This window comes from Ischnura elegans, chromosome 12 (assembly GCF_921293095.1).
Source record: "Ischnura elegans chromosome 12, ioIscEleg1.1, whole genome shotgun sequence".
NCBI classification, from domain to species: Eukaryota; Metazoa; Arthropoda; class Insecta; order Odonata; family Coenagrionidae; genus Ischnura; species Ischnura elegans.
Window position 1 is genome coordinate 42,506,112 of NC_060257.1, and position 27,054 is coordinate 42,533,165.

At 37.4% G+C, this 27,054-nt stretch overlaps 1 protein-coding gene across 4 annotated transcripts in view; it reads left to right on the plus strand.

Moving 5' to 3' along the window:
- The window catches only part of LOC124168881, a 350,296-nt gene that overhangs the window by 301,830 nt on the left and 21,412 nt on the right, over window positions 1-27,054 (plus strand). Inside the window, exon 1 of one of the 4 annotated variants that reach the window (XM_046547254.1) lies at window positions 20,060-20,129. The exons of the other annotated variants lie outside the window; for them this stretch is intronic. The gene's annotated coding sequence lies outside the window, so the exon portion shown is untranslated. Of the gene's footprint in view, window positions 1-20,059; window positions 20,130-27,054 lie in introns of those variants that run through there. 4 annotated transcript variants of the gene reach the window in all.

Sequence of the window (27,054 nt, forward strand, 5' to 3'; positions counted from 1 at the left end):
TCGTTGGAGCATTCGCACCAACATTATCATACATTGAATTTTCTCTGTTGCTTTCTGTAGTCAGCTACTCTCGGATTTTATGTTTATTACACTATCTAGTTGGTAATTATCGCATCGAATCTCATTTCATCTGAATTATTTAGCCATTTGTTGACGAATTCCTCAGTATAAACGTATTATTTTGAGAATTTTCGTGAATATACCCCAGAGGTAAAGTCTAAGGATATGCTGAGAAAATTGGAATATTCAAACTGAGTTCAGTTAAGTATTTACGGGGTTTTTCAGAAAATTCAGTGACGGAAATGCATTGGATTCTACGTGGACTCGAATTTCCATTTGTGGGGAGTCGTTGAAGCATTGGTACCAACATTATCTACCATTAAAATTTCGCTGTTGCTTTGCGTGGTCTGCGACTGTCGGATCTTTTGTTCGTGTTACTATCTAGTTAGCAATTACGTGGATCCGTCGCTATCATTCGATTGGACTTACATTGCAATTTAGTCACGAAAATCTAATTAATAGCGTATTTAATTTTTTCGGGAATATACTGCAGCGGTAGAGCCTAAGGGTGTTCATAGGGGCTGAGAATGTTTAAATTGAGTTCAGTAAAGCAATTACGAGGCGTTCTTAGGGAAAACAGGAACAAAATTTTCAAAATTCTCGCCAGTCTGGCGAGTCCGATCGTCAAATTTGTTTCAATGTATTGGTATAAATGCCCCTTAAGTATGGTAACAATTTCAGCTTTATTTACTTTTTACTTTTGCCTGCGGCGGCCTCTAAGGTTAGACGTTTTTTTATGAGCTCGGCGATTTTTGGCTCACTCTTCATTGCTGGTTTGTGAATTTTTGGACAAAAACAATAAAGTAACGATGCCACAGCCACCATATTCGCTCCATGTGAATTTTTTCAATTTCCATAAAAAAGAGATCCTCAGAGGGCCCTCGTTTTATAAGCGTAGATAACAGTAAAGGAAATCTCTGAGAGAGCTGAAGGCTATCTCAAAAATTATTTGAGAAGTGTTTCGAGGATTGGAATAAGCGCTCGCACTAGTGTATAAAATCTAAAGGGGGGAAATTTTGAAGGCAGCAACATTATTTAATGTAGAATAATTAATAAATTAAATATAAAAATTAAATTTCCACCATTTTCCGAATATACCCGGTATGTCTTCACACGACCACAGAAGTGATTTACAAAGAGTAAGTCTAGTTACATATGCACTGATGCGGAGTCCGAAAGTCTCATTTGAGTACAGTCTAACATATGACGACGAGATGTTGAGGCAATTTCGTCGCCACAGACGAATATGCCCAATGTGAAAATATTTTTTTCTCAAAAAGCTAAAATTCCCATTATTTTCTGAACACAATTCGTATTCTGTGTAGTAGCTCAGTCGTACATTTTTTGTTTCTAATAAAGCAAGGTCAAACGACAAGCCAACTCCTTTTCCACACCAACAGCAATATTCGCCACAATTCCTTGTTTTGATCATTTCAGCCGCAGTTTCAATTATGGCCTGGCTATTAGCAACGGAGTCGAGCTTCAGTCTTTGCTACCTCTTATCACGCGAGAAAAGTAAATATAATTCATGCTGTCGTGAGCCCTTCCTCCTGCCCCCTATTTGATAAGTCAATCCCATTCTTACTCATTAACCTTTATGGTTGAGAACACATTTACGTTCGCATGTCATGGGGTACCAATGTCCTCCGACTGCAGTAATTTCTCTGGGACACACCAGTCGTAAAAGAATTTATCGCGCGATCAAAGGTTTTCGCCTTGTAACTATGTTTCCTTTGGAGATGAAGATTTTTTTCGCTTCCAAAACTGTTGATTATTGTTGCCACAACAGGCCTATATTTCGCAATCTTAGTATATCATAGGGATAATTAGAACAGCTTCATATGAGAAGTTCGTTGAACGAAAACCCACTGTCAAATAGAGAACTTAGTGGGTGGTATTATCGGATTCGGAGTCTATGGGTATTGATGGTAATGTTTGGGCCCGGAGGAATTTCCGGTTGTAAAATGTAGATTTTTCTTTAAATCGAATAAAAGCGAAAGCGTAAAATTGCTTTGAAACTCGGCGATTTTCGCCTCGCACTTCATGGTTTGCTCGTGAATTTTTTACCAACAGCAATACTGTAACGATGCCCCAGCCTTCATGTTCGCCAAAAATGGCTAGGTGTGTCTATTTTCTATTAATAAATAACGGGAATCTTATAGGGCCGTCGATTTACAAGCATAGATGACATTAAAAGAAATCACTGAGAGACCTCTGTCCACTTGACCCCCACGTTAATCCAACGAATGATTCCGAATAATTTGCTCGTAGAATTGCTCCTTGAGTACCATAGAAAAAACTTGTCCTGAGACTAGCATTTCCCGAATAATGACATTTTTTTCAAATGTAGGTTTTACACGAAGAAATTTCTGCTTCTACACCGCTAGTAACAAATAGGCGTCAGTGGCCTCGAGTTGGGATTTATTTCAATCTAATTGTGGCTGGAGCGTGGGTGATATCGGGTTGTTGTCTTCCATCACACCCGGCGAAGTGATCTGATTTGAAGCCGCGCATTTATGCGCGCGAAAAGTGGCGGTGTTGTAGAAGGATTTTCTGATGAGGCGACAGTGGAAGCTCATATGCTCAACACACAAAGCGCCGCGAAACATCATAAAGTGACATTATTACTTTGAACAAGAATTAGCGGGTGATCTTGTTCTTGTCTCCAAGTCTGCAAATGTGATTATGAAGATGAAAAACCATTGGTGATGTTGGTCAGACCAGAAGTGTCCAAATGATTGGTTTTTTTTTTTTTAAACAATCAACTTTCTACTGATGTTTTAATCCGCAACAGATTTTATTTAGCCGAATAATATCGCTATCGATTATCGTCGTTATTATCGAATACAATCTTTAACTATGGAGAGAGTGTTATACCATTTATCAACCAAACATATATCGTCTTTTTTCGTGACGCGTTACTCGTTGTAGATATAAGGTTAAGAACTTTTACTGTTTTTGCAGTTTCATGTAACAGCTGTATATTATATAATATCACTTCCTTACAATCCTGTGGTCTTGGGAGGCCAGGTGGTCTATGAATCTTAATGAAAAATTGATAATGCATAAATACAAAATGAACATAAGTGAACAGAATCAAAAGAAAAAAATCTCTATGATTCAACATTTACTTGTATGTCTAATGTAAATATTTCTCATCTTAGAAAACGTTGCGGCGAAATTTTTCGAATATGAGATGAGATCAAATGTTGAAATGGGTTTACTGAATCTACCGTGAAGTTTTTTTTATTGCTTTAAAGCATTCTTCGGACCTGAAGAAGCAAACTGTAACGTTTGCGAAACATATCGTAGCGTGAGATTAACCGACGCGGGAGAGAACCCGAAAGCAGCCAATCATCTACACCGCTCCGCGGAAGCCTTCTTTCCATCATTTTTACCTAAGTTCATTGCTTTATGTCGTTCGCATGGATCCACTTTTGGTTTCCTCCGCTAAGAGAGTCTAACTCCCCGTCTAATTCCTCACTCTACTCGTCTCCATTTCCTCTCTATTGGCTTAAAGGATAACTGCTGACACGACTAGAGACAATACAAAATCAATAGGGTGACCTTAATGCGTAATAGGACGTGCTAGGGTAGGCATGAGAGTATAAGGGAAGAATTTCTCGAAAAAAAATAGAAAATGCTCGTCGGTACATTTCTTAAGGATTTCGTCCAACTCTAACCATGTTTATGCTGTGGATGGTATTAACATAAAGGCAACAGACGAAGTGAAGTCCCTGGGAGCTACGATAACCTCGAACCTATCGTAGGGAACACATATAAGGAATATTTGCGGCATAGCCCTGAAGAAATTAGGATTCGTCAAGCGTATTGTGGGAAGATTTTCGGATGAAAAAGTAAAATAAAAGTAGTATTTCGCACTCGTCCGACCGCACCTTGAATATGCAGCGAGCGTTTGAGATCCGGTGCGGAAAGACTTAATCCGTGAACTGAATTAATACAAAGGAGAGCTGCGAAAGAATGAGAGTTAAATTTCATTTTTAACTTGGTATGTGAATAGTTCAGAATGACCCATCTCGTCCTCCTAGTGTTGATAGGGGAGATATCAAACTGTAGGCGAAAGCACCCGCACCTCAAAGCATCGTCAAATGGCCGCCTTGTCTCATGAGGGGTCACTGGGGACTCGCGTTGATAAGGGGATGCAAGGTCGGTTCTCGCGGAAATGACGCACACCCTTGAAAGGCTTTTATGTACGCTAGTGGTTGGGGGTAGGAGCTTTAATATCTGTGCGTGGAAATGCTCGCCGGACTGACTGTGCGTCTCTGCTAGCACACCACGCGGCTCAATAAGGAAAAAAAGGCATGTCGTTGAAAGGGGAACCCTATCTCCTGTCTCGGTGGCCGTTGGAGAGAAAGAAGATTTTTTCCCACGCCTGCAGAGGGCGTGGGTGGTCGCTCAGAGTCCGTGCTGATTGTCTCGCTCTGGGTCCAGCCGAGATGCGCGCCACAGCGTGTCGTGCGATAATGCTGAGGGTTGTAAATACTAGCCCGGGTTAGCTCTTAATGGTAGCAAGGTGCTCGCGAATCATGTTTGGGCGGGCTTCCAAAACATTTTCTGATTAAAGTTTTGTTTGATCTCCGAAAGCATTATCTTTTTGGACTACAAAATGTCTTTTCTCAAACAGTCACAAATGAAAGTAAATCAATGGGTAAATAAAAAAAACAGTTTAATTTGTTAGTTAGTTTTATTATTAAATTAAGACATTGCAATATTTCCACTGAGTCTTATTATTACACAACGCGTTTCGTCGTTACAAACAACATTATCAAGTCTGCTGCTGCTGCTGATGGGCCTAGGTGTCCCCTCTATATCGCACCAATTTGCACCAAGAACGAACCCTGGGTGCACGTGCGCATCCGCTTATATGCCGCAATCGCCCAATATGGACGACGCAGCATATAAATTTCAGCGCACGGCCCGCGAGGGTTTGTTCTTAGTGCAAATTGGTGCGATATTGAGGGGACACCTAGGTCCAGCAGCAGTTAAGTTATAATTATTGTAAAAAGTTTAATTAAATAAAGTAACTTTGAAAAATTAAAGGCTTATATTTCAAGCTTATATCTGTTCATATTTAACTGTTTATATTTAGAAAAAGGGTTTTTCTGAAAAAATTAGGCGTTTAAGGTTTTATCTCAGAATACGTTATCTCATTGGACTAGAAATTTTTTTTCTCAAAAACTAATCGATTTTAGTAAGTCAGTGGGAAAATAAAGCAGTTAAATTTATGAGTTACTTACTTAAAAAAGGGACTGAATCAAATAGGTACTCAGTGGAAATATTACATATTCAATATGAAGTTGGAGAAAATTAGCGTAAAGCTTTATTTCTCCAAGTTCCAATTATTCTGAAATTTGTAATTAAATTTAAACAAATATAATAGAAAAAATAATAGTTATAAGTGGTGTTGATCTATATAAACATTTACCAGTTAAAATAAAGGGTTTTTCTAGGCAACGTTCTAAGCTGGTTCTAGGACGATTAGGAACAGATAAATCAAAAAGATACACGGAGGGGGGTTAAGTTAAGTTGGTTAAGTTGTAGAAAAATATCCCTCGGGAGAGAACTTTGTCTTGCAACCGCTCTGTATTTAAAAGACCTGAAGAAAAGATGAAATTAAGAGTTACAATTTAACCAACAGATAGGTATGGGAATACTTATTTTTCCCTTAAAGGATAAGGATTTAAATCAGGATATTTTATTTTAATCGGGATATAAAGTCTACTTCTGGCAGCAAACTTTGTCTCAAAAGGCACTTAAAATTGTTTGTAGTTTTGAGAAAAACGGGCACAGCATTAAGGACATCTAGAAGAGAATATCGTGTGCAAATGAAGCGGACATGGACACGGTGGGTGAGGAGAGGCAGCTTCTAGATGAGATACGGAGGAGACACAAGGCATGGATGGACGGAGAGGGATGTTACAAACTATTTTGGAGGGTAAATGAGGGAGAGGAAGGAAGAGAATATGATATTTTGATAGAAGAAAACGGAATAGGCCTCATTGTAAACGGAAGAGGGAAGTCAATAAAGGGAGAGGATTCTGCCGGAATACTTTGTTAATACGCCAAAGAAACGTATCTTAATCGGTGGAATACCTAGTTTTATTTAAGTACTTAAATAAATGCAATGTCGACCTCAAGAAGCCAACTCTCTCACAAGGCACTGGGTTGTAAATAATTGGTATAAATGAGTTATAAAAAACTTGGTAAGTCGCTTTAAGATTCTCACTTCCTGTTAAGTGACAGTCATGCATCACTACAGGGGCTATATTTATTTTTGTGTAGAAACATAGTGCATTATTATTTAATGTTAGCCTTAAATAAGTTCTCTACAGGTAGGTCTTCAACGCTACCTAAAATTACTCCACATTTGTTATTGAAATGTAATTTGTTGTATTAAATAATAAACTTATTATTATTGAATTATTATAATTAATAAAATAATAATTCTAATTAGAGGATCGTTGTGTGAGAGTTTAAAGAAAAGGGTAGTGAAGAGTCTGATGTGGAGTGTAGCTCTCTACGGTGCGGAAACGTGGACACTAAGGAAGGAGGACGAGAGAAGACTGGAGGCATTCGAGATGTGGGTATGGAGAAGAATGGAGAGGGTGAAATGGACGGAGAAGAAAAGGAACGGCGAAGTGCTGGATATGGTTGGCGAGGAGAGGCAGCTTTTAGATGAGATACAGAGGAGACAGAAGGTATGGATGGAGCGAGTACTTAGTACTACGGAATGTTGAAAACGGTGTAGAGGGTAAAATGTTAGGTAAACGAGGGAGGGAAAGAAAAAGGAATAGGATTTTTAGATAGATTAAAAGAGAGTTGGCCTTACAATAAATTAAAGAGAGTAGTGCTTGCAGGAAAGGGAGGCTTCCAGAAGCTTCTTTAGAACTTCATGGAAATCTACTTAATCGGTAGAGTACTATAATAATAATAATAAGATTTTCTTTTTTCTTTTGTCGTGACCTCTTTTAATTAATGATCAAAAATTCCTGGAATAGAGGTCATATAATGCAAAAAGGTTTTTTGGCTACGTTTCGGTTTATTTTAAAACCTTACTCAGGGCTATGAATAAAAAAATGAGAGTGCAATGAAATACAATAATATGCAATATTGATACATAAATAAAAGTTACAAAACAGTTTTTTCTTTTTTTACAATAAAATAATAATAAAAAATGTAATGTATATTCTTGTATATTCCCTTCTCATTTTTTTATTATATTATAGTAAAAAAAAGAAAAAAAAACTGTTTTGTAACTTTTGTTTATTTATCAATATTTTATTTTATTGTACTCTCATTTTCACATTCATAGCCCTAATGAAGGTTTTAAAAATAAACCGAAACGTTGGCAAAAAACTTTTTGCATTATATGACCTGTACTCCAGGAATTTTTGATCATATAATAATAATACGGTAACACAGTTTAATGTATGATGGCTTGACACAACCCGCCACATTCCTTTGGACACGACTTGTGGGGCAGATGGCAGATTTATCCGTTACTTTTTGATCGAAGGATTAACAATAGAAGCAGTTTCCGTCCCCAACAACCTCTGCATCTCCGTTGCGTCATGTTTTCCGCGTCTGTCAGCAAACCCTTCCTCTAACAGGAAATAGCAACACGAGGCCATGTGGATTCGCGAGCATCCCCTTTCAACAGGATGCTGGGAACTTGGGTGATGACTGTTACATATCTGCTAAGCCATCTGCACCTGAAAGCGTAGCCAAGTCATTCCCGATAGCCCTTAAGATTCAACGATCAAGCCGAGATAATAGGGCGGTTTCCTATTATATTTTATTGCCTAAATCGAAAGATTATTACTCCTAAAGTACGCATTTCACGCTCTTAGATTTTTGAATGACGAGACCTATTTTTCGCGATCAAACGAAAAGTGAAAAATTTCAAGCGCGCGAAAACGCGACGGCTTAGTAGGAATGCTGGGAAAAGTGCATGTGACGTTTTTCTGGTTCCAGCTGCCGCCGTGTGAGATGACCTTGCGGCGAGGCTTTGAGCGCTGATACGACGCAGTGTGCTAGCAGGTAGCAGAGTACCCTGCTAGCAGGTTGCGCTTGGCTTAAATAAGGATTATTATTACCCTATCAAATGAAGGAAACTTTCCGAACTTAGGTAATTTCAATGGGTGATTATTAAGAGATGTTTCCCCGAGCTCTGTGCCTCATGCATGCATTGGTAATATCAGACAATGTAAAACTCCTATCTACTCGTATAGAAACTTGGTCCCATTGACGTCACATGGAGTGGAATCGCATGGGTGCCAATCTGGCCTTTTTCAAATGAGGATAAAATTGACCATTGCCATTCTTCTAAATCGGTATTTCTAAAACCAAATAATTTGTATATTATGAATACACTAATGGTGGGTAACGAATCGCAATCAATGCATTACGTTTTCTTTGATGAAGGGAAATACCTTATTGGAATGATCGTTTGAAATGAAGTAATACAAACTCTCTTCTTCTCTCCTCGAAAAGCATAAACATATCTTTCTTATATTCCTTTTTCAATTTCATTGCCGTCCACCGTTTTGAGTGGGCTAATATCCCGTGCTATGCGTACGACACAGTTTTATTTTCTCAGTGAGTAACCGTTTGAAGTAAATCACTATTAAGATATAGCAGTTAAAATTATGAGTTAGTTCCTTGAAAAAAGTCACTTGAGTAAAATATTTCTTGATTGAAGTTTTCGCGGCTCGCGGTGATTAAAAGATGGAGACATACGGGTATATGCCGCGTGACGTAGTGGAGATAGTTCCGACGTTTCGTTACCGACTGCTGGTACCTTCTTCAGGGAATGATGCTGGGATTTGGTTTTTGCTGCCTTTTTTGATAAATCTAATATTTTTTGATAAGTCAAATATTTACTCCCGGGAAAGATTACTGATTGAAGATGAAGTCGGAGAAAGTTTGCGAGAAGTTTTAATTTTAAAATTTTCAATTATTCGAAAAATTACAATTAACCCGGTAACGCCTGAATTAAAAATTTCATCCGAACTTTTTCGTAACATTATATTTTTAAATCAATTAGAATCTGATTTTTATTTTATTGCAAATTTTATACTTTTAGCACTAATGGTCTTGAAGATATAGTCTGGTACCATATGGTACCCCTAGGCCAAAAGGGGTCAAAATATCTAAATTAAATAAGCATTTCGAATTTCGCATTTTAATCCCAAAAACGTTGAATAGTTTCTATTTTACGCAGGAAGAAAGATTCATTTTCATCCAAAATTACTCAAAAATGTCAAGCCTTGCTTATAAAGGCAAACTTTTCTGAAAAACGTTGTCATAAATATGCTTATCTGTTTATAACTCTCAAAATCCCTAATGATGTACAAAAAATAAAAAAAGGTACCTTTAACATTGCACTACCAGCTGGTACCATATGGTACCGCTAGGCGTTAACGGGTTAAAATGAAATAATTAATTTTAAAAAGTGTATGCATATCGTTCAAAATTGTATTCGAAGTTTCCGCGGCGTTTCTCCACATTGGTAACGAGTTTCGGGCGATCCTCCGCGTAGTCATGTCTAATTTGTCGACGCTTTACACAAGACTGCGCGGAGAGACGCCCGAAAGCCGTCGTCAACGCTTGTAGTTCAAGTTAATCTCTGTAAACATTAGTCTGTTGAAGTTAGAAATGTTTTTTTTTCTGAAATATTGTGTGATTAATGTTTAAGATTACTAATTGTTGACTTTTATTCTGATTGCTACGGGATAAGTTGTACTAGCCCGAAATTTGAGACACTGGCGTGAGATTTTACGGAAATATGAAGTCAGTTCGTGCTTCAATTATCATTAAACAAATAATGCCTTTTAAAAATACATTGCTATCCCCCGTTTTGATTGGTCCCGGTATTGCTTCACCTGATATTCTGAACTATGCGTCATTCCATTGTATTTAGTCCACCTACGTATTTTATAGTTACATAAGTATTTAAAGGATCTATAAACTGGGGTAAAATAGTATTAAAGCGCTGCTTAGTGAGCAAATTGCATTAAATAACCTCCTAAATGATTACCATCTTTCCTATTTTTCCTGGAGTTACGGAGGGTGGCTTTATCCCCCTATGCTTAACAATCCCTTTTCTCAGGATTGATTTTAACCATCGATTCGATTTTCGTTGAGAAAAATCACCAATAAAATAGACAAACCTATGAGAATCTGCCTGTCACAGCATGTCTTTTACATCCGCGAATGATCCGTGCATGATTCGAATATCTATTCACCAATTGATGTGCTCCTGTCGTAATTCACGAGCGTCACGATCATAATTGGCTGAGGCCCAAGAACCTTTCGACCTACATGGGTTACGACTTAGCATTTTTATTGTATCGTTGTCCCTTCAAGAGATGATTTACCGAGTGAATGCAATGTTATTGCCGCGATACACGTGGATCGGATTTGGATCACCATGGAGTTCTTTTCACAGTGTTTAAATGCATACCTTATTACAGTCCACAAAAGGATAGATTCCACTGTTGGTTTCAAACGCTATGCGATGCTGTTCGAGAGTTGACGAATGTTTATTCGTGGTGAAAATGCACTGCTCTAGTTTGTAATTCTCAGAATGGGATCTAAAGCCTTATGTACCTGTGATGTCTATTTACGTTATGTGTGACAGTGGCTGGAATCACGGTTTTACATTAGAAGTTAGCAATAAAAAGTTACTTAATGATAGACATAATACATTCATTCCTTGGTTATTATTGCTGGTACGGATTTAAAATTAAGCGATTCATATTGATCGTTGCCATATAGTCGACTTCATGTTCTTATATTAAGGTTAAGAAATTAGTTCATAAAGTTATTTTTGTTAAATAATTATATGAAAATTAATTTTTTGCTTGAATGGTTCGGGGCATAGCTTATTAATGTAATTTTGTTTTCAACAAACTATTTATAGTGAAAAAGGGTACCGTACGGTTACAATCTCACCCAATTTTACACAGTTTGTAATTTTTTATTAACGTTCAAAGTAACGGAAAAATTATTTTTCTTATAGGTAACTATTTTTAACGTCAAGACGATTGCTATATCGAGACGATATAGTTATCGTAATGACGTAAAAAACAAACGTCCCGATATAGTTATCGTAGTGACGTTACGGTCTTAACGGTCTTTTCGAACCATATCAATTATCTTGATGTTTAATTGAGGGTTCTGATCATTTTTTGTTACTAAGCGAATTCTCTCGTTTTTACGGAAAACCTTACTTAGCTAATGGAAATAACTCATTGTCAAATTTCCGATAAATATTGCGATATTCTTCAATGTTTCGATGCATCGCTCACGTCTAATGCGACCTATTTCAATGGCGCAGCTCGTGGTGTAAGAAGTTACTTTTCCCAGACCACCCACGTTCCAATTCTGCGTCGCACCGGCCTACCTATAATCAATAGATATCTCTTTCTAGCCATCCTTTCCCGCGGTAGCGATGGTATACCCACTTCCTCATAGGCGGTTCTCTTGTGTCGTTCCAATAGACCTAAACAAACAGTCGTTATCGGATGTGCCTCGGCTTGGCTTGGAGGATCCTACAAAGGATGCTTGTGTGGCCCAAAGGATACACGCCTCTAACCCTTCACTTGGCTTTCCTATCAGTATGGAGATAAACTCGATTTTCTGTGATCACGTTGGCCGCGCTCATTCAAGGAAATGGCCACCACCAAGCTCTCACGAACCGTTCTTAGGCGTGGGGTTGGCGGATAAGGAGAGATCACGTCATCCTCTTCATGCTAATCCTATCTTTAATTCTGTACCTCGGAGGTTAAGGACACTGCTTATGTCCAGTTTCCTAATTTTTCAGGATTTATAAAAAAATTAACCAGTATTTACTGGAAGGTCAGGTAAAAAATTTGCGACATTTTTATATAACAATGTTGTTGGTATAATAACCTAAACTTCTAGTAATTACTGGTTAATTTTAAAAAGAAACCCAAAAACCACCCTCCTGAAAAATTAAGAAAGCGCGCATAGTGTCCTTAACCTTGTCCTTGACAGAAGTAAAGAATTATCTTTGAATATAGAGGGTATCTGTTTGTATGTCCGCTTTGCCTTTTCATACGCCCGGACGGATTTCGACCAAAGTTAGTGAGTAGGTGCATCTAATGCTCCAAAAATCCGTAGTGCTACTTTTGGTTGTGTCCGACGCATCCTTTGCGTCGTTTTCTCATTGCAGTTTGTTACGTCACGTCATACAACGTCTGTGGTTGAATATTCTGGCGGGTAGGCTCACCTCTTGACAAGCTCAAAGAGAAAACATGAAAATCCTACCATGTGGCCATGAATTACCACTTCTCTGGGTACTATCCTTGACCGAGCAGCGCCGGGTGATCTGCTAGTAATTTACTAAATGATGGGCATGGGCATTCATTCCTTGGCTATACTTGCTACTCAGAATTTAGCTATTGCAATAAATCGTTTCGATAAAGTTGACTCCATATTCATAACTTCTTAGCATCGTTCAGGTTGACCAATTAGTTCATAAAGTTTTTTTTGTTAAATGTTTATATAAAATTTACTTAAAAATGATTACATAAATTTTAGTCACAGTCGTATATGAAGGAAGAAATTACATTTTTAGCTATAATTTGGCATTCATATCATTTATAAAAAACACTCCGGAAATGGGACGTTAAAATTTAAACCCGAGGTAGGGGTAACACTTGTCCAATTTCAATGGAAGTGACTCCAATCTCGCTCCATCTGATGATACTCAGTTTTTTTCCAAAATTACCTATTTCCGCTTTTTTCCACCGACGACGTGGAAATATTCTCGGTGCCAAGAGTACCACAGATTATAATCACGGTTGGCCATAAACATACGTTACTGCGACACTCGAGAAACAAAGAATTCGCGTGCTGATGGGTTGAAAATTACGTTTGTGTCATGAAAGTAACGAAAAATGAGTATATTCCCTTTTTTCTAGCGCAATATATGAATTATACTTGACGTATTCCCGTGGCACAGGTGTGAATAAACAAATGAATTAAGCTATTAAAAATTTCGTAACGTTATTGCGAAATTACGTTAATCGGGCTGAGTTAAACGAGGACTCATGGTATTCGTTTAAATTTATAGTTGGTAAATATGAGAACACTCCCTGTGGGGCAAAATTAAATTTCCTTTAGTATCCGAAACATTAATGAAACACGCCGATTGTTTTCGCATTTAATTTATCACCGTTGAAAACATCGAATAAACCGTATAGTCACTACAGGGGTGATGAAAATAACCAATTTTGAAAAGGTATAATTAAAGACAAATATATACAAAAGGCATGCTATTCACTTAAAAAAATAGTTCCATTCTTCATTTACGTAACAGAAGCTATAAAAGTAATCACAGAGAAGAAGTATAATTTTCGTGAATTTTTATTGCTCTGTTCGTAAATGGGAACATAGGAATGGAAACGGTGGACGAAATTTCAGGTACAATTATATGACTTAGGTTTTGCACGTACGATTTTGTGGACAAGGATTCAATATGTGCAGCCGGGAGCGGTCGAATAATAACCAAGTTTGCCCCAAGAAATTTTTCTGGCAGAAGTTCAAAAATATCTTGTCAGGAGGGGTGAGTCCGAGAAAAGGATATTTTTTGTATGGAAGGGTGGAGTTTGTTTTGGAACCTAGTGATAATGGACCCACGTGGACTGCTACGCAAAAGTTGGCCCTTTAAAGATCACCCTCATATTTATTTTTAAAGAACTCGCTTTTTTCGACTAGTTGTGATGCCACGGGAGGAGAAAATTTGGTAGTGAACTGATTTCGGCGGAGATTTAATTTTCGTTTGTAATGGAAATCTTCACGCAAAAACTTCAACAAATACTTTTCGCTAATTCGAAATGTACATGAATGAATTTGGCGTACGTTAAAAAAAAAAAAAAACTTGCGACCTTTTCGTGACGCGTGCAAAATTTCATCAAAATCACACGTTAATTTTATAGTTGGCAAATATGAGAAAACTCCCTGTAAAGCAAAATGAATTTTTTTAGCACTGGTTGTAAATTCGGTTGACCATGTACTCACATCATTACCAGTCTCGAGAAACAAACAACTTGCGAGCAATGGCGTTGCTGATGCGTTGAAAATTATATACTCCCTTTATTTGCGCGCAAAATTTGAACGAAGTGACGTTATCGGGAGGCAGAGGTGAGGATAAACGAATTAAATAAGGTATAAACATTTCGTAACGTTATTGCGAAATGACTTTACTTGGGCCACCATTTTGAGTGGCTAAAATTAAAGATCAAAAATGACTCCCGAATTATGGATCAGTCTGTTTGTAGAAGATCTAAAGCATACACGGTTCGGTTCGTCTTCATCTACATACTACCCCGCAAGCCAACTAAAAGGCGTGTGGCAGGGGGTGTTAGGACACCAGCCATTTACTCATAAAAAGGAAATGCTCTAACTAAATCACGGCTAACATTTATGAAAGTCCATCATCCTGCGGGTGAAAACGGAATTCTCCTATCTATCCGTTCGGCAAAATATCTCTCTTAAATTTCCGCTACTGTTGGACCTTAAAATATAGTGGGGTTCTAATATGATGTTCTCCGTATCGCTATTAAAGAAATCGATTCTCAATTGTTCACACAATCTAAGCTTAGCGCGTGGCTTCTGAGTCTCAAGCGGCTCCCTACCAAATTCTAAAATCTGTATAACGCCGTCTTTACGTCTGTAGCAGTTTTTTTAACGAATCGCGCAGCTATCCTTTTGTTATGAAGTTTACGGGTTAAGTATTCCTGGATCCATATGTTCGGTGCATATTCAAGGTGTGGTTGCATGAGTGCAAAATAGCACCACTCTTTTACTTTTTCATTGGAAAATGTTCCCGCCATACGCTTGACGAATCCTAAATTCGCCAGGACTCGATCACAATTATTTTCACATATCGAGCGCTTCTAGCAGCAAAAGTAGTATCTCAAAAATTCATTCCATTCAGGTGTATCTTAAATTTCTAGACAAGAAAATCGCTTTTAAAAATTTAAGTCTTTCAATTGTATCCGAAATATCGTCCATAAAATCATTTGGGAAACTTATCTTCAGTAAAGTGTGAGAATAGAGATAAAACACGAAAATGCTCTTCATAAAGTATTTATAGTTAAAATAAGGGTCACGAAACGAAAATTGAATTTTGGCCGAGATACGCCTTTTTCGACTGTCATCTAGCGTACGATTTTATGGTTGAAATTTCATATACAATTGATTTTACGGCTCAGGTTTTACACATAAAAATTTTATAGACTTGGAATTCAAGATACACTAGGATGGAAAAATTTTTTGGGAAACTACTTTGCACTAGTAGCTCTCGATATGTCTTGTGGATATATTTTCGTGTCCATCATTTTCTCTCTTCTACTTTCATTATGGTCAGGTATAGATATTATCGATATCATTCGATAATATCGATAGCAATTGATAATAACAGATTTTCGTTGGCAGTCGATCGATCTAGAATGTTATAGGTATTATCAGTGGATATATTTGTCGGTAATGTGTATACCAGTCGATGAAATCGATAACAGTCCGTAATGCTCGATTTTCGTCGATTATCGATCGATATCGATTACGACGATCGGGAATTAAAGAGCTCAATAAAAGGAATGATGATACACCCTGCACGAGTGAAGTTAAAAATATATTTCTTCATATATGTCTTGTGGAAATGTGTTCGTGTCCATCATTTTATAATCTAATATTATTATAGAAAGGTATGGATATCAATCGATAACATCGATATCAATTGGTAATAACGGGTTTTCGTAGGTAATCGATCGATAAAAAATGGCATAGATATCATCAGTGGATATATTTGTCGGTAATATCTGTACGAGTCGATTATATCGTTAAGTGTGAAATGTTCTGTTTCCGTTGATTATCGGTCGTAATCGATTACGACCATCGGTAATCACAGAGCTCAATGAAAGGAATGATGACACGCCCTGCTCGAGTGAAGTCAAAAATATATTCGTTCATATATGTCTTTTGGATATGCGTTCGTCTTTTTCTCCAGCGTAGGATGCTCGCGGTTGCCTCCGGGGGAGATTCGGCGTTTATAAATAGTCGAAAAATCTCCGCGGCTTCTCCCCCTCCAACTTCACTCGCGAATCGCCTCCAGCTGCCGACGGGATGCCTTTTTTTATGTTCGCCCGCCGGGCATTTAAATTTTTCCTCTTTCGCGCATCGGAACGCAAACATTTGAGGCATTTAAAGCGCTTGTAAACTTCCGCCGCTCTGAGGAGCTTCTTCCGTGACCGTGCTCTATGCATAAGTCCTTTCCGTGGCTCATAAGCGCCAAGGAAGAAGTAGCTCTTATGCGACTAAGGATTGAAAACACTCACTTAATAGTTTATTAATTGATTGTACATTGCAAAATTAATATATTGAAATGATGACAACTCTATGCTTCGAAAAGCGTTTTCATCGTCATCATCCTCAAGTCAACAAGGCTCCTTAAGGCTCCCGGATACCTCAGCCAATAACTACGCTGCAGACGTCTGGGCGGATTCGTCTGAGGCTTCTGCTATTCTATCCACGTAACATTTTAATTCTTATTTCCGAATAATAAACATCGACACTTAAAATAAGCGTCGTCAATTTTAATTTCTCGTTTATCACGCTGCAATTTTGACCACTGGAAAACACTAATTTCGGTCAAATTAGCTGCCTGCCTAAGGCCGATGTAATTTTTGGTTCTTTCCCGGCTAAAAATAACGGTGAAGATTTCTCAGGTTTTGCACCGGGATATGGAGGACCTGACCTCGTGCAAAACCCGAGAAATCTTCACTGCAATACCTAATGCCGTTTTAAAGGGGGGACATAATTGCGCAGATTAGAACTGCATTTATTTTTCATTATGGCTAACAGTTACGCTAATGCACGAACAAAATTAGAGTGGGCTATTTTGCCATCTCGCATCCTTGCATTCTCGCATGTGTTTTTGCAGTTCGCCGCTTTATTGTGCCCTCATACATAAGTCCGACTGCGCATGTACTTGCCCCGTGTGTAACTGCCGTAATGTTGCCGTAGGGAATAATTAGCTGTTACGCGACTGAGGACTGTAAACACTGTCTTAATAGTTTAGTAATTCTTTATAAATTGCAAAATTATTGCATTGACTTGATGACGACGCTATGCTTCGAAAAGCGTTTTCATCATCGTCATAAGTCACCAATCCTAACGTTGGTATGACCTCTAAGCATAATATTGGTTGTAAAAGCAACACCAAACCACCGAGAATTTTACTACTAAACCCAAGTAAAACTCCTAACTATTAATAGCTTAAAAATCTGCAGTAGAAAATTTGTATCCGTTAATATTGTTTTTCTGCCTTATCACGCAGAATACAGTTGAAATTCATTTGAATTCGAGATTGGAAAATAATAACTACTCTCATAGTCAAACAAGCTATGGGGAAATACTATTTTGATGATACGACACCTTCTGGGCATGCACCTGGGTCTACTTTTAGTTTGCTTATTCAAAAACTCGTTCCCAAACTTAATGGTAAAACATAAAATTCGAGGAATTCCAATATTTTTGTACCATATTTTATAATTCGAGCAATTTTCAATGTGGATTTTCCGCCGTGAAAAGCCATTCAGTTTTTAAAAATACATGAAATATTTGCGAAATTCTATCGACAGAGACACTACGTTTCCATTACTATGAGCCTAAGTTAATGGAATAATGAAATGAACACGTACTTAGACTATCAATCGAAAAGCAAATGGGCTAAGAAATTACTTAACATCTGGAAGCAATAAAGAGATCAAACGACGAGATAACAGGGTTATAAATGGATATAAAATTCTATATCTCTGTAATTTGATTAATAACCTCGCTGAGTTCCTTCCACACCATCCAATTACTTAATTCCCCGGTTCCCTATCTTCATCTCCGCATTTTTATCTTCGATCGATCCAAATCCTCTTCCAATTAGCTTCCTCGAGACATATCGTTCATTTTTCGCTCCACACCCTTTTGACCTCCGCATTGCGGTTTGTGTGAATTTTTTCCCATTGGAAGCCCTCATCCCCAAAATAAGTGATTGATCCCCCAGAATTTTGTAAGCTCTCTAGTACGCTTGTGTAAGCCGAAAGCGATGGAAAGCAACAGTAAAAAACGTGTAAAAATGTGGTAAAATTTTAATCTAACAGATTTTTCGTGAACAATAAATAAATTCTGTCTTAAAAATTGAAAGGAACACATGCAATTTTCCACGATTATAAACTTTTGCTCCCGACCATGGTTTCGTGGTTACTGCATCATCTACAAGATCTTCAAAAAAGTCGAACCACCTTGAAGATGATGATGTAATATCGAAACTGAGGTCGGGAGTAAAAGTTGATAATCGTGAAAAATTGCGTGTTTATTTCAATATGGAAAAATTCCACTCCATCACGCTTATTTTTTCTGATTTGTTATCTGAAATACTCAGGAAAGCTACGCGATTTGTCAAGATCTTCTACGGGCGCAGAGAAAGCATTATACAGATGTTGAGCGAATTAGGTTGGGATCCGCTAGAGACTCAGAGGCTGCGCGCTAGGATTAGATTGCTTGAGCAATTGTGAATAGACATTTTTACATATATAGTTCTACACGGGGCACGCACTTACAAAATCTGACTTGTGTACGAAGGCACAGTCAAAATTGTGTCGTGTAAAGTGGAGAATTGCTAAAAACATATGCGAGAATGCGTGGACGTGAAAAGGCAAAATAGCCCCTGTTCTAATTTCGTTCATGCATTCACGCAATTCCACGCCATTTTAGAAATTAATGCAGTTATAACCTGCGCAGTTCCGTGCCCCGTGTAAAACTGCCCTAAGAGCGACACGGAGAACATCATATTATAGCCGCACTAAATTTCCAGGTCCGAGAGAAGCAATAAATTAAGAGAGATGTTTTTCCGAACGGATATATATGAGAATTCGTATGTCCCCCGAACCATAAGGGACTTATATAAATGCTAATCGTAATTTTGTTTGAGAAATTGCTTTTTATATGTAGACGGCTGGTGTCCTAACACCCCCTGTCACACGCCTTTTAGGTGGCTTTTGTGGTAGTCTGTGCATGTATATGAAGACGAACCCAAGTGTTCCCAGAGCAATAACGTTTCTTAAGATTGGAAAACGGATATCCCATCCCGTATCTCGCTTGAAAAAGATACCATTTAGGTTACTCTTTAATGCCATCAGGTTCATTTTCACTATGCAATGGAATTTTATTTGACTCTTTAGTATTGCTTAAACGGAATTTGAATTTTCTGATACGTGATTTCAGCCAAAATGTTACGTATTTTATTTTTCCGATAATTTCGATGGGCAGGCTAGGTTAGTTTTTCATTGGAAGCTTAAACTTATAAGGCAATCTGTTTGTTTTTAATGCAATTATGTGGCAATTAATGTCACTCTCAATTAGACTGCATGTTAACATTACATTCAACATGTATAGAATGAACTCTGTGACTCATTATTATTTTCACTTTATCCTAGGATATTAATAATGGCAGTGGTTAATATCTTCCGATTTGAAAAAAAAATTGAGTGCGAGATCCTGAGATTATTTCCCAACTTTCCGCGCAGGGCAAACTTGATCAGGAAAAAAAAACTTTTTTCGGCCCCCCCTACTGTATAATTGAACGCATATGAAAATGTTCACATGAACGCCGCATGGAATTTTAAAGAGAGCCACCTTCATGGTTGATGCCGAAACTACCGCAGTAATCTGCGAGATATTCCCGTCTGTGAGGTATCCTCCGCTCCCTTGAAGATTTCCAGATTCCTTCCTTCCCCTCAAATTGTCCCTCCCCTCCATCGCCGCCGGACACCCCTCCCCTCTATCCCCCACTCCGCTCCGCCACGGACGCAAAACACAGTCCCTTCAGTCTGCCAGCCGGCTGCGGACCAGCGAGCAAGCACCGGCCACCTCTTTGTGTTTTTACATCTTCGCCCGCACGTTGGGTCTTCCTCGTTGTGTGGCATACCCTGAGGGCACTTAGCAGACTCCCGTTGAACACTTAGGTGAGTAGGTTAACTTTCTTTCTTCGAATGAAGTCAACTTTTTTCGGAGTGATATCGTGGAACAGGGTATTGAATGGCACACGAAGATATCTACATCTACAAAATACCCTGCGAGTCACCTCTAGAGTGTTTGACAGGGGGTCTAGGGTGTTTGGCACACCACTTGGTCCAAAAAATGTCACGAATACTAACAAATTATACTACTATATCGATGGCTAAGTTCTAACAACACGTATCTCAAAAATAGCAACTTTTCAGTAGAGTAAAAAAAAGCGATACATTTTTTTCTGATTGTACGCTAAAATTAAAAACAAAAAATTCATAAAACTGAAAAAGAAGCATACATTTTCCAACAAAGAGTTGTTTTTTGCTTGAATTTTATTTTTAAATGTTATTGCACTTTGTTTAAGATACCTAAGTCAAACCGGCCAAATTTTGAGATACGTGTTGTTAGAACTTAGCCATTTGCTGTTATAATAATAGCGTACCGTCCACTTAACTTTAATTTCGCAAACAGTAGGTACTACAAATTTTTCGTTTGGCTTTTAATCATCATCGGGTACTCCGTACTCGATTTCAATTACCTGATGATCATTGCAAGCCAATTGAAACACGCGTAGTAGAGTTTGTGAAATTAAAATTTAGTGGACAATACGATTTCTTAGTGTATTATTTCTAAACTTCGGCCAAAGTGAGCAGTGCCAATTTTCTGTATTTCAAATTAAAAATGTTTACCTCCGTAGTTGGTGAAATTTTCATGCTTGAGATGATTGATAATGTTGTAAGAGACCCATTAATACACCATTATTATGTAATGATGATAGTGTAAAGCCCCGTCCACGGCAACGTAACTTGGTGTAACTATAGAAATGAACTCTTGAGAGGAGTGGAAACTGGTTCACAACAGCTTAAAGTGGCGTAAATTTATTTGGAATTTTCATTAGCCGGAAAAAGATCAAATGTCTCTAGGAGGTAGGCAGTATCTAGGAAAATGATAATATCGATCGTCAGCCATATGAATTCTTCGTAAATCACTTAAACCTATTGAACGGTTTATAAACGGCCTGAGCTTTGATTATTGCATTCTTTCATTCATAGGTAAGAGGGATTTTTAAGTCAAATGAAATTGTTAAGTTTTAAACGAAAATAAATCGGTATTTTTTCGTGACGTTTTACTCGTGGATAACTGACGCTGTTTCCTTAAAATTATCTGAGTATGTTTGGTAAACCATTATCAACATTTGCCTGTATTTGGGATTTAAAAACTTTTACCTTGATATTTTCTCAGTTGTTAAGTTTTTTATTACAGCCAAATGTTGATTGAGGTCTATATTCCCTGAGATTTTCCAGGCCATGACGTAGATTTTATAACGAGTAATTCTCCGGGAAGATAAACAATGTGACCGGTCAGAAAGGAGTGATGACTCCTTTTTATTTCCTGGGCTTTTAGTGAGCAGTGCCAATCGTTTCATTTTTCAGTTTTACAATTTTTTGAAACTTGTTAAATATTGATTTCCTTATTTAAAGCTAATTAATGTACCATTAAGTCGATCCATCCCCCTTTATAAAGATATAGTTTATATTCTCCGTAGAATTTGATGATAACTATAGAGGAATTAAAGGATCTTATCAGATAAACAATAGAAGAAGTTTGGTGACTTTTATACCTGTGATATTCGTTACCCCTATGCTGAGACAGTGCTTTTCATGCTGTTTTCTGATCAAAAAGTAGTTTAAATTGTGCTTCATTCTGCAATCCTTCGACGCATTGACTAGCGCAACCATGGGAATCGTAGAATTTAGTATTTTCTGTCTTAAAAAAATCTCCTTCCGTCCTATGATTCAGTAGCAATTTGAGATTTTCACATCTCCAAAAAAATGTATTATAAAAACCACAAATATTTGCTGTGGAATTTGTAAAGCTCTATTGCCGTATTTATCTTGAAATTTTCATGTAAGTGATCTCCATTTCGCTTCCCTGATGCTAAAATTACTCTAGCTCACTTTAGCTGCTGTTACCGTTGCAAAACTCTATACTTTAAGGGTATTTCCCCGACAGTTTGGTTAAGTTCCCTCAGCTCTGAGTGAATAGTGCCAATCGTGGCTTTCTGTGACAACTCAACAAGAGATCCATGTTGTGCTTGGGTTGTATTCGTCGGGGTGAATTGATGCAATGAATTGATACTGATAGGTGAGCGTTTATGCTTCGGACACTGCCAGCTGAGCGGATTCGTATTGTTGGGCTACTAGATGAGCGAATTTGATTCGGTGGGCGATTGTTGAGCGTTTTTGCATTGGAGGTATCGACTTGTTTTCTGAAATATTTATTGATTTTATTTATGGGTGGAAAATAAATACCTACCACATTAATTGAGAGGAGGTCATTCTTTACCGGAAAATTTTGAACATGTTTGTGTAGCTTGAATATTTTTTGGTCTTACAGTACGTTAAGCTTAAAATGCTCTATCAGCATTATGCCTTCTCTGCTTTATCATGTATTTCTGTTGATGGAGACCTACGATTTTCGAATAATATAATTGCTCTGTTGCTCAGTGATACATTCTTTTCCGAAAATGGAAATATTCCGCATGATTTAAATTTCATCGAAGCCTCAATATGGGAGAAGATCTATTGTTATCGCTATGTGGATCTAATTTTTGCAAATACGAAAATGGTAGCCGATAGAAGAATTGCGAGATAGCAAATTAAATCCAGGATCTGAATCATTTGAATCAAACCAACGAATTGAAACCAACCGAATCCAGGATTCTTGATCCATGATAATGATGATGATTCTAAATTACAAATGTTTTTCTGACGTAGGTTTCCGCGGCGTTGCTCATGGTCAGTGCTGATTTTCGGGTCCATCAGCTGCGTTGGTTGTTTTTGGATGACAACCAACGCGGCTGAGGAACCCGAAAATCAGCACTGACCATTACAAATGTTTCGTTTGGTTGCTTTTCCGTATTGTATATTCTGTAATAAATACTCTATGCACATATATATCATCATCATCACTGGTCAACAATCCTGACATTGGTTTGACGTTGCTCTCCACTCAATTCTCTTACCAGCTAACCTTTTCAAACCAACGTATTTCGTTTCTTTCACATACTTCATTTACTGTTCCATCCATTTTGTTCGAGGTCTTCCTATTACAATGAATGTAAACAGTATGTGAAAACGCAGAAGTATATATTTCTTAAGGAAAATTGTACTTTTAACGGTAAAAATTACATTCAAATATCCAGCGCGATAAATATACTCCCATTACTCATTTCTAATTGTAAGTCAATAAAATAGAGATGGCGAAGAAGGTTTTCTACAAAAAGAAGAATAAAGAACATAGAATTAGTTCATTTCGTGTAAATATTCGTTCTCCATATCCTGGAAAGTGCTATTGAGCAAGCGTCCCGTTTCGTTTGTCATGTTGCCTGGAAATTGTGATCGGTGACGTCACTACTTTACGAGTTCATTTTTTCGAGAGTATCGCCTCGCTATTCTCTGAGAGACCTTTGTCATTGCTCCGGCTTCCTCTCTCGTGTTGGTCCGAAATTGAGACCTCAATAATAACGACTTTCTACTGATTCCGTGGTGTCTCTCTCTTGCCTAGTGCATTGCGACTCAGACTTCACTGGAAAGTATTCTTTAGATTAAAAAGAAACTTGCAATTAGTGAGACAATATGGCTGTTTGTCAACCTTTTCAACTAGATCCATTATTGTTACTTCATTTGTGTTTTGGAATGGCCGCACAATCTCGGCTTTTATAGTGATATATTAGCTATCATTTCTTTAATAGTGTAAATTCTGGATAGCTGCGAAAGTTATGGATAAGGTTGGAGATTTTTTCTATCGCGGTAGCAGCAAACGCTCACAATAATATGGGTTTGTTATTTAGGACTGCGAGGGTCTGCTATCAAAATCCTAACGCACCTACAATAGGAGTCAAACCCCAAATAATGAGGATAATTTAGTTGCTATTGGACGTGGTCTCAGGTAACTGAACTGCGAATATATTGTTATGAGAGAGCAATCTTACTTCGCAGCGGGGGTCTACTAATACTTTTAAACGTTGAAAGTACTGTGAGAAGGGAGATTTCGTCGACCTGATGACGCAACAAAACTCTTGTCTTCGTCATAGAAACCGCCATGTTACTAACTAGAAATGTAGAATTTGGAAGTGCTTAAAAACTCGGCAAAATCGTGCAACATTTTGGTTGTATTCTTTCGCCAATAAGAGTAGTTATATTAAAATATTAAAACTATCGTGTCATAGTATTTCATCTACCATGTCAAGCAAATTGTGAGCATTAATAATGGAAATAAAATAGTGGAATTCTGAACAAATTCTCTAATCGCCATAGATCCTCGAAATGCTGTTCGAAAAATCCGTGGATGAATTAAAGTGATTTTTTTAGTTAACTCTAGTCAAAATAATTTTCCAGTACCTGAAGTGTGTAAATTTATCTTCATTGTCTTCTCAATGTCTTTTTTATTTGAGATGTAGACTAATGTTAAAAGCGTGTACTCCATAATCTGTAAAAATTACAAGAATATAGCTTACGTTTTTGACGAGCATGCGTCATAAAGATCGCCATCTCTTGCAAATTTTTATTTAAAAATGTTTTATTTTATTTATTAAAACAATTAATGATAAAAACCAAATTTATGGGTCTTAGAATGTGTGAATAATTATTGTTTGCTTTGCTTTTTATTGTTTTCATGATTAACATTTTATATTTCATTTCTGGTTAAATTAGTACTCCAGACGAAGTAGAGGTGATAGAATTGGAAGGATTTTTTTTTTTTGGGTTTTAAGGTACTGCTAAATTGTATCAAGTTTCCATGGGAATATCGGCGTTATTCAGTTATCTCGTGGTTACTATCTTTTCCTCGCCTTTCGATTACAGCGCTTGCGGGCTGTCAAGTGGTTTTGTTTACATTTGCTGTGACTTATGCTTCACGCTTGGCATAAAGGCATCGCCTGGTGGCGTCACAAGAATTCGTAGGCGCAATGCCGTGCAATGCGCGATTCGTGGTCAACAGAGCCCTCTGTCGGATAGTTTGGCACTACGTCGATGCTTGAGTATTTGAAAGCGTTATGCCAGAGCACGAAATGCAATATGTATTCCTTTACTACATTGCAAATTGTAAAAATTGGAAAATCGATTGTTGGTTAGATGAAACTTAGCATCCAGTTCCACGGTAATTTAGATAAAAATCTTTATGATATTTATCTTAATATTGAAATATAAAAATTAAGAGAAGGAGCAACCATTGTTTGCAAACTTCTAGAAACCTACCAAGAAAACTATAATGAGCCTATCGTAAAATAATATTCGAGGAACTCTTTTTTATGAACATAGGAGTGTTTTTTTTAAACTTGAACTTACTATGATTGCAGAGGAAGGAATTTTAAAATTCTGGAGTTAGCTTATTCCACTTATTATTGTTACAGTTTATTCAAATGTCCAGCGCGATAAATTTGATGATTTTTTCTCATTTATAAAGGAGTTATTTTCCAGTGAGGCGTAAATATAATGGTGTAACGTCCACTACAAACGTCTAGCCTTCTTGTACCTTAATACGAACACTTATCACATATTTTGTCTGAGAATATTAAGCCTAATGCTGGTGCGGAAAAGCAAAATGAAGTCGTACGATATAAATTCCGCCTTGCTCGGAACAAAAATAATGTAAACAAGCGTGGTTATTTCGAAGCATTTATTTATAAATTAGTAATTTTTAATGTTTAATCAGCCAGCCTTAGTGCCTAACCTATGTCACTTACATTTTGACTTCATTAACAGCATTTATATGCTAATAACTGAAGGAGTGTTGTGTTTTTTCAACATAATTTAAGTAATTCGCATCACAAAATTTTAACGCCGGCCATTTTGGCGGTGATTGTCGAAGCAAAGGAAGATTGTTGATTGATGCTGGAGAATATATATGTGTCGTTTTGAAAAAAATTGATGCAATTCTCGTTTTGGCATAACAATCCCGTTTAAAATAAACCCTAGGCTCGTCACCGTAATTTTGGGAGTTAATATCACGTGAATGCTGTAACTGAATTCATATATTTTCATGTAACTGAACTAACAGTGACATGAAAATATCGCTACGGTCGGCTCAAATGTCGAGGAATAAAATTAAGTAAATTAAAAATCTAAGGGTTGAATTAATCGCATTATTCATGTCTAAAATTTGATTGTTTAACTCGATGATTATCGTCTAAGATGGCAAAACTTTTTAAACAAGTATATACGAAAATGATCTCGCTTAGGTCCGCGTAGTAATGTACTAGTGATCGAAAAACATCAGTCGAAATCGATCATTCGAGCTATCTATACTAATTAAAATAAAAAGCTCGACTTTGTAATAGAAATCGAAGTTTAAACCAAAAGATCGATTAATCAAAAAATTGACCGTTGTTAAAAAACTGTGTGTGCAAAAACATGTTTATTATTCATTCGAAAAACCCTCAAAATACACAATTGAGTCGTAGAAAGAAATCTACACAGGATACATGCTTGAATTAATATTTGTAAAGATAAATGCACGTTAATTTTAGTTAGGGGATCACCGCTTGGAACCGTTCGGCTTCACCAAAATGTTTAAGAAAGATCACCTGACTGACAATGAGATACTTTCGTGATAACCGGTCGTGGCTTTCCAATTTTACCGGCATTGGAGAAAAGTCTTTGGCATGGATCGGATGACGTAATCGAAGAAATCGTAATAGTGACGCTACTAAGATCAATCGAAATGGTCAAGTTTAATTTGAAAAATCGAGTTTAGATGGAAATTAGAAGATTATGGCTCGATCTTTGACCCTTAAACTCGGTTTAAAGTTTATTAGAAATCGAATTTTTCCATTACTATTGCAAATCTGCCTCCTTAATGGGATTACGCATACAATTT